Below are 8582 nucleotides of genomic sequence, written 5' to 3'. Positions count from 1 at the left end.
AATGCTGCCATGAACATAGGTGTGCATATGTCTATTCAAGTGATGACTCTTATTTCTCTAGGATATATTCCTAGGAGTGGGACTGCTGGATCGAATGGTATGTCTATTTCTAGCTTTCTGAGGAAGTGCCATATCATTTTCCAAAATGGTTGTATCATTTTCCATTCCCACCAGCAGTGCATAAGTCAAGCACAGATTTTTAAATACCTAGAAGTCTACCTAGCCATGCTAGCATCTAGCCCAGTGGGCTCCAAACTTATTTTGATCATATACCCCAAGCTGTAAAACATTCTTGAGCATGCATCCCATAATATAAGTATACATTTATTTGTTTATAAATTATGCCCCTTTGATGACATATGGAAATTAGAAATTAAAAAGAGGAAGTAATAAAAAATAGAGGTCCAAAGAATTATTCCTGCCGTTCAGGGGATCTTCTTGCTTATCCTACTCCGGAAAACCACTGAGAATCCGCCATTTTTCCATTTCATCTATGAAGACTGAATAGGGAGCCCTGATCACCAGATTATCCCGACCTCACCACAGAGCTGGTTGCTATCAAGCTGGCTCTGACTCATGGCGACCCTGTGTGTGTCAGAGTAGAATTATGCCCCATCGAGTTTTTGATGACTGATTTTTCAGAAGTAGATAGCCAGGACTTTCTTTTGAGGTGCCTCCGGATGGACTCAAACCACCTAGGTAACTGCTTGCACCTCTTGGGGCCTCTGGTCTCAGCATACTGGCTTCTTCTTTTTTCAGTCCTGCTTCTAAATCCAATCTTCAGTCATCACAGAGCTTCCTCTAGGGAGCACCAGGACCGGTCAGAGGCAAACTTGAGAACTCAGCAAAGCGACTTATCCAACGCCTCCTGTTCCTACTTCCTCCTCTCCCTCATCAGCACCCTGCCTCATCAGCACCCTGCCCTGGCCCTCTCTAATTTCAGTCAACCAACCTGAATTTAAATGTCTCACAGGGTTATTTGTATTTCGAGCCTTATCTCTGATTAAACTTTCAAAGACTCGTTTTCCTCAGCAGCCAAACGGGGATGTTAATTCCTCTTGTACAGATTGCTGTGAAGTTTAAATAGGGGACCACTTGTGGGCCATACCTCGCACGCTACCTAGTGAGGGCTGGGAATTGATATGGGCTCTGAATCTAGAATAGAAGACTCTGTTCTTCCTTCAAAAAAAACCAGTTGCCATCGAGTCAACTCCAACTCATGGTGACCCCACAAGTGCTTTCATTGGCTGATTTTTCAGAAGTAGATCACCAGGCCTTCCTTCCGAGGTGCCTGTTGGTGGACTCAAACTCCAACCTTTGTGTTGGCAGTTGAGTGCATTAACCATTTGCACCACTCAGGGATGCCTTGTCCACCCTTAAAGGGGAGTAAAAGAAAAGAGATGTCATCCAGAAAAGGCCCTCTCCGACCCCCGGCACTGCACCTCACCCTGATAACTGTGTGAGGGCCACTGAAGCAGCGCCGCGGCCTCTGGCTTCCTCATTTGAAGATGGGGTCCTGATGGTGGCTCCCTCTGCTTCATCTCCAAACTCCACTGCACGCAGCGGCATGAGCCCCCTCCTCCCCAAAGCCTCTTCCTGCTCCTGGGCCGCCCTGGCCACTCACCAGGGAGCCACCCTTTCGAGGCCAGAGAAGGAAGGCGGGAAACGGCTGCCCGCAGGGCTGGAGGGCAGCTGTTTATATTATAATTAAGGTTTTACAGCATAAACTGAAATGTAGCTGGACTATTCCAGCAAGGCTCTGGAGGTAATTACCACTGCTAGAGGCATTCTCCACTGCCAATTATTTCCCTTCCTAATTGAATAACTCAGGCCGTGCTGGAGAAGGGCAGGGAGAGGAAGAGTTTGCTTTCAAACGTGGACAGTCCATCGGAGACCTCGGAACAGCCCACAGCTCAGCACAGTCTCAGGCCCAGCCCTTTCTTAACTTCCTTTCCTGGAGCAGAGCATAGAGGTGTCAGGCCTGGAATTCCACCACTTCGTAGCTCGCACAGATAGTGTGAACTCTCTGAGTCTGTTCCCTCGTCTGTATAATGGGAATAGTTCAAGTACAGGCTGGGTAGCATAGGTCTAAGGATTGTTGTTAGCTGCCACCGAGTCAGCACCCCAACTCACGGCGACCCCGTGCACAACGGAATGAAATACTGCCCAGTCCTGAGCCGTCTCCACCATCACTTGTGGATCAGGGCTGTGACTCATAGGGTTTTCATTGGCTGATTTTTAGAAGTAGATCACCAGGCCTTTCTTCCTAGTCCTTCTTAGTCTGGAAGCTTTGCAGAAACTTGTTCAGTATCCCAGCAACAGGCAAGTCTCCACCGACAGATGTGGTGGCTGCACATGAGGTGCATTGGCCGGGAATCGAACTTGGATCTCCTGCATGGAAGGTGAGGGATCTGCCACTGAGCCAACACTGCCCCATGCTGTGAGGATTAGATGAAATAGTAATAACTCTGGCACGTGACCACCATTCGGTAACACGGGCGGAAGGAAATGGTGCTGCCAGGAGCATAGCCGTGGAAGGGCAAGCGCTTTCCTCTTCCCTGCCCAGACGGGGGGTGGAGGCAGAAAGCACCCCTCATTCCCACGTGGAAATGCTTGGGGAGTGAGGGCCAGCACCAGGTAGAGAGTGTGTCTGCTTGGCTTAAAGGGGCCATCCTCTGCATTATAGAGGAAATGACCCATTCCCAGAAAGGCTGGACAGATCCCCAGGATAGCCACCCCTGGGGGGGGGGGGCTGAGCGTGCTGCTCTCTCCCCCTTCTCTGTATCTGTACAAAGTGCCCAGTCACACACACAGGACAGTGGTCACCTCCCCAATTTGGAGGCAAACCAAAAATTAATTTTTTATCTGTATTTGTAGAGTGTTTTCTACTTTTCTGGTTGTGCAAACCATTCACGTGCTCGGCTGCTAACCGAAAGGTTGGAGTTTCGAGTTCACCCAGAGGTGCCTTGGAAGAAAGACCTGGTGACTTACTTCCAAAAAATCAGCCATTGAAAACCCAATGGAACACAGTTCTACTCTGACAGATGTGGGGTCGCCATGAGTCAGAGTCAACTGAACAGCAGCTTTTCTTTTCCCTGCTTTTTAAATGTGATTGCACGTTCACGTACATTATCTCCTTTGAGTCTCAAAATCACCTGGAAAGTATCATTCTTACAAATAAAGAAACTGAGGCCAAGAGAGATCAAGTGATTCACACATGCTCAACCAAGAAGTAAAACCCAGGCCTCCTGTCTCCAATCTCTTCCGCTGCTCCACAGGGAGGAAGCCAATCCGTTCCCAGAGATAACCAGGGCCTCCCTTCTCAAATCCACTCCCTTTGCCGCTGAATCATTGCTGTTGTTGGGCTGTCGATTCCATTTTGACTCATAGAGACCCTATATGACAGAGTAGAACTACTCCACATGGTTTCCTAGGCTGTAATTTTTATGGGAGCAGATCTCCAGGTCTTTTCTCCCATGGAGTAGCTGGTGGATTTGAACTGCAGACTTTTAGGTTAGCAGCCGAGCACGTAACCATTGTGCCACCAGGCACCTTATTGAAATCAAAGAGTCTGCTTAAAACATCTCAAAAGGCAGAGGTGGGGATTCTCAATTTAGTTGTGCATAGAAGTCTCTTGGGGAACTTGTTTAAAAACAGATGCCAGGGCCACATTCTCAGGGATTCTGATTGTCCAGTAGAAGAGATGGCCCAGGAATCTGAGATTTAACAAGTTGCCTAGGTTTTTTCTGATCTTGGTGGTTCAAGGACCACACTGAGAAACACTGGACTGACAGAAGCTGGGATGGCCAGTGGAGGCCTCTGAGATGCCACCTGGGTGAACTGTCAGGTGAACTAGACTTTCTAAACATGGGTTTTCTTCAATGCAAATGAAGACAATGATAGTATTTACCTCCAAGGGTTCCTTTGAGAATTAAACGAGGTAACACGTGTAAAGTGCTGAGCACCCATGAAGAGCTTGGTAATATTAGTCACTGTTAACATGGTGCTGCTGTTGCCACTAACATTCTAGAAATAAGGTCAAACCCTGTGTTGCTCAGATGGGATACATGCCTGTAGCTTGAGACAGTATCATTCAGAATCATTCAATTTATAGAATATTGGGATATAACAAAACCTAAATAGGATGTTATCAACTTAAATCATTTTTTTAAAAAAAGAGGGACTCATTTCTTGGCGAAAGGGTGTTGGTAGATAAGCAAATATTCTCTAGTTAGCAGACACTGATCAATGGCAGGACAAGGAGGCAATTGGCGGATTTGGCAAGAGGAGCTTCTGGAGAACAGGCTTGAGATTGATGTGATCTGCACGAGGAATGGACTGCAGACAGCAATGGACAAGAACAGGTAGACACATCCTGGGATGGAGGTGACCTACTTCACTCAAAACAAGAAGTTGGGCAAGAGTTTCCTTGACTTTGATATTATCATTTTGGGAACATAAGACAATACCTCTTTTTTTTTTAATTCTTCTTGAGGAGGAGTCTCTCCATGATAGATTTGCAGTGTTCTTGTAAAGGCGAATGAGCTGCAATCCTTCCAGTTCAAAGCATCAAAGTTGCACCTGGGCATTAAAGAACTACTGGTTGCAGGAAGTGCCCCTGTTTGTCACTCACCAGCAGCAACCTTCGCCAGGTGACCTGGTACCCACTTCTTGCTGTCCCGCCTGCATCCTCCCCTCACTCCTCAGCAGCATTTGATTCAGTGTACGCTCTCTCCTTCTCAAAGCACTTTCTTCATTTGGCTTCCAGGGGCTACAACCTCCCTGCTTCCTGGGACATTCCTTTGCTGGGTCTTCCTCATCTTGTTGGAGTAACTCAGGGCTCAGTCCTTGGACTTCTTCTCTATCTGCCCTACCTCCCTGGGTCATCTCACTCACTCATGGCTGTAAATATTGGGTCAAGTCATCAGAAATATCAGATATTTGATCATTTTTTCTACAAAAGCAGCAATTTTAAATGGCTCTACCTAATGGTATCTATATGCTAACTCCCAAGTTCATATCTCCATCCCTGACCTCTCGCTGAGCTCCAGACTCACATATCCCACCACCTACTTGGCGTCTCCACTTGGATGTCAAATGGGCTTTCCCAAATTCACCAGAGCAATCCAGAGCTGGACTCCAGAGCTTCCTGCCAAGCTGGCTCCTCCCCCAGTCTTCCTGTCTAAATCAAGGACAACTCTACTCATCCAGTTGCTAGTTCAAAAACCTAGCAGCCAGGTAAGAATGTGGGGCCAAAGTTTATTAGTGGTTACCAGAGAAGGGGAAAGGAAGACTCAGTGCTCAGGGAAAACTGAACTTCCATAAAGAGTGATGGAAAAAATTGGGAATGGATAATGGTGATGGTTGAGCAATGTGATGATCATATTTAGTGTCACTGAATTGTACGTGTGAAGATTGTTGAAATGGCAAGTGTCTTGCAACGTACATATTTTTTTCTAAATTTTGCCATCAAGTGGGCTACAACTCATGGCAGCCCCATGAGTGTCAGAGTAGAACTGTGCTGATGGAGTTTTCAGTGGCTGATTTTTCACAAGTAGATCTCCAGGTTTTTCTTCCAAGGTGTGTCTGGGTGGACTCAAACCTCTAATCTCTCTGTTAGCAGCTAAGCATGTTATCTGTTTGCACCACCCAGGGACTCCCATGTATATTTATCACAATAAAACAAACAAAAATAAAAACCTAGGAACCATGCTTGCCTCCTCTCTTTCTCTTACATGCTAATGAATTAAGTCCTCTCAGCTCTAACCTTACTGCTCACATCTCCACTCCAACCCTCATAAGCCAAACTTCCTGGGGTTATTACCTGGATTTGCCTAATAGCATCTTGACCTGTTTCTGCTTTTACTTTTGGCCCCTGGAATATGTTCTCTGCCCAGCAGTCAGAGGGAACTTTCCAAAGCATAAATCATATCATGCCACTCCTCCACCCAAATCCTCCAATGTCTTTCCATCACACACAGAACAAAATTTAAACTCCTTACCCCACCAAGATTTATTTTCCAGTCCCTGCCTGCCTTTCCAGTTTCTATCCCCCTTACCTTCTTCATTCAGCTGCAAATCAAGGCCTTTGTACCTCCTACTCCCTCCAAAGACTACTGCCTTCAGTATGGATTACACCTCAACATAAAGAAAGCAAAAATCCTCACAACTGGGCCAATCAGCAACATCATGATAAACTGAGAAGAGATTGAAGTTGTCAAGGAGTTCGTTTTACTTGGATGCACAATGCCCATGGAAGCAGCAGTCAAGAAATCAAACAACATACTGCATTGAGCGAATCTGCTGCAAAAGACCTTTTTAAAGTATTAAAAAGCAAAGATATCACTTTAAGGACTAAGATGCACCTGACCCAAGCCATGATGTTTTCAATCGTCTCATAAGCATGCGAAAGCTGGACAACGAATAAGGAAGACAGAAGAAGAATTGATGCCTTTAAATTATGGTGTTGGCAAAGAACACTGAATATACCGTGGACTGCCAGAAGAATGAACAAATCTGTCTTGGAAGAAGTACAACCAGAATGCTCCTTAGAAGCAAGGACAGCGATACTTTGTCTCACATGCTTTGGACATGTTATAAGGAAGGACCAGTCCCTGGAGAAGGACATCATACTTGGTAACGTAGAGGGTCAGCGAAAAAGAGGAAGACCCTCAATGAGATAGATTGACACGGTGGCTACAACAATGGGCTTGAGCATAGCAATGATTGTGAGGATGGCGCAGGACCGGGCAGTGTTTTGTTCTGTTGCACACGGGGTCGCTATGATTGGAACTGACTCAACAGCACCTAACAACAACAACACTGTAAGAAAGACCCTAGATCTCCACACCTTAGTAGGTGATGTGATTCCACCAAGCATGTAACCAAGTTGACGACATAATGAGGCCCTCTCCCCATCCATCCTGTAAGTACCCTCTCTACCCCCTCAGAGCTGGCTATCTTTCTCAGCCCAGTTGAAGGACATGTGTTTGCCTCACACCTTCAAGTGAGCAACCAGCTTCTATGTAGCAATTAATCCACCCCCAACCTCACTTGTTAGCTCTGCTCCATCTGGCAAACGGGAGTCTTGATGCCCCAGGTTCTCAACCCCGTACCTGACAGGTAGCACCCAAAGAAAAATGCCTTCTGAAAAAATCACAGTATCAGCACTGCCAAGAAATGGGAACCCTCAGGCTCGCATGTTGATGCTCACCTCCTGCGGTCCTGGCAGTGGATATCAACGGGCTGTTGGAGGCCTGCTCCTTCTATCTCAGTGATGACTGATGGGAGACGGGGCCGTGCTCCCAGCAGGCCTCCAACCCTCTCCCCGCAGGGTCGGACCAGAGACAAAGCAGGGGAGAGCGAGGGTAGGTCTGCCCAAGTAAGAGCGAGTAAGAACATAAGTGGAACCCCTTCCAAAGGGAGTTACAGGGCAGCAGGGGGAGCAGGACGCCTGGGCTCTAGTCAAAGCTCTGAAGCGTCAATTAATATGCTTGCCACACTTCGCCCCTTCCCTTGGGCTAACCAAATGCTTTCAGTGTACCCCCAGGGACCCTGCCTCACAGCTAGACAGGACTCACTTTCTCCAGCACCAGAAACAAAGACTGCCAATACTCAAATTAGCATGTGCAGAAGCTGCTAGTTGAAATGTGGATCCGGAAAGGTTTGAATGCATGCTTGCAGTGCACTTTCCCGGTGTGAGTGTGGATGAAGGGAAGACACAAGCCGGGAGAGAGGAGACGTTAGCTTAAGAGACGTCAAGCCTCTGCCCCGTTGAGCTCCCTGGTGCTAGAGGGAAGCTGAGTGGACTGGGATGGCCTTGTTGCTATCCTGTGAGATAGTCAAGCCAGTCAGCAGTCCCCAGCTCATTATCAATAGACTGTCTAGGTTGGAGTGACTTGTCTGTACCCCAGAGCTCTGTCCCACCCCCAGTGCCCCAATGTGAATCATGCTCTGTCCAATGACCCCAGGCACTGCTGAGGGCCATGCTAAGCACCAACAGACTGTGACTTTCAGAATCATAGCCTCTGTGGGTGCCGGTCTCCTCATCTGCAAAATGAGAAGCTGAAGAAGTGATTTCTGGGTCCCATGCAGCTCTAATATTCTGGGACTTAATATGGTCCTGTTGCTGTCCTTAGGTGCCATTGAGTCGATTCCGACTCATGGTCCTGTAGTTATTATGAGGAAAAACCCTTTGCTCTTCTTGGAATAGTTGCTAGTAATTTCCACAAAAGGAAGCAGTGGCGTCCTCCAGATACCCTGGTTTTTAATTATTAATTAAAGCCCATAAACAGAAAAAAATCAAAATATGTAATTGGGGAAGAGGCTGCTGGTATAGTAACTTTATTGTTACTCAGATATGTTCTCCATCACTCTTAAGGTGAACGGCATGCAATCATCTAATTGATTTATTGAGTAACAACTAGGTGCCCAGGACTATGTTGGAGACTTTGGAGAATATAGAACACTGATAAGATATTGCCTCCACCTTTAGGAAAAAAAAAAAAAGATGAATCTGTAAAAACCAGCTAGAAAATGATACAAGAAATCTAGAATCATACCATAATTACTAAAGTTTAAGA

Source organism: Trichechus manatus, unplaced genomic scaffold, assembly GCF_000243295.1.
Source record: "Trichechus manatus latirostris isolate Lorelei unplaced genomic scaffold, TriManLat1.0 scaffold00187, whole genome shotgun sequence".
Lineage (NCBI taxonomy): Eukaryota > Metazoa > Chordata > Mammalia > Sirenia > Trichechidae > Trichechus > Trichechus manatus.
This window is presented reverse-complemented; position numbering follows the sequence as displayed.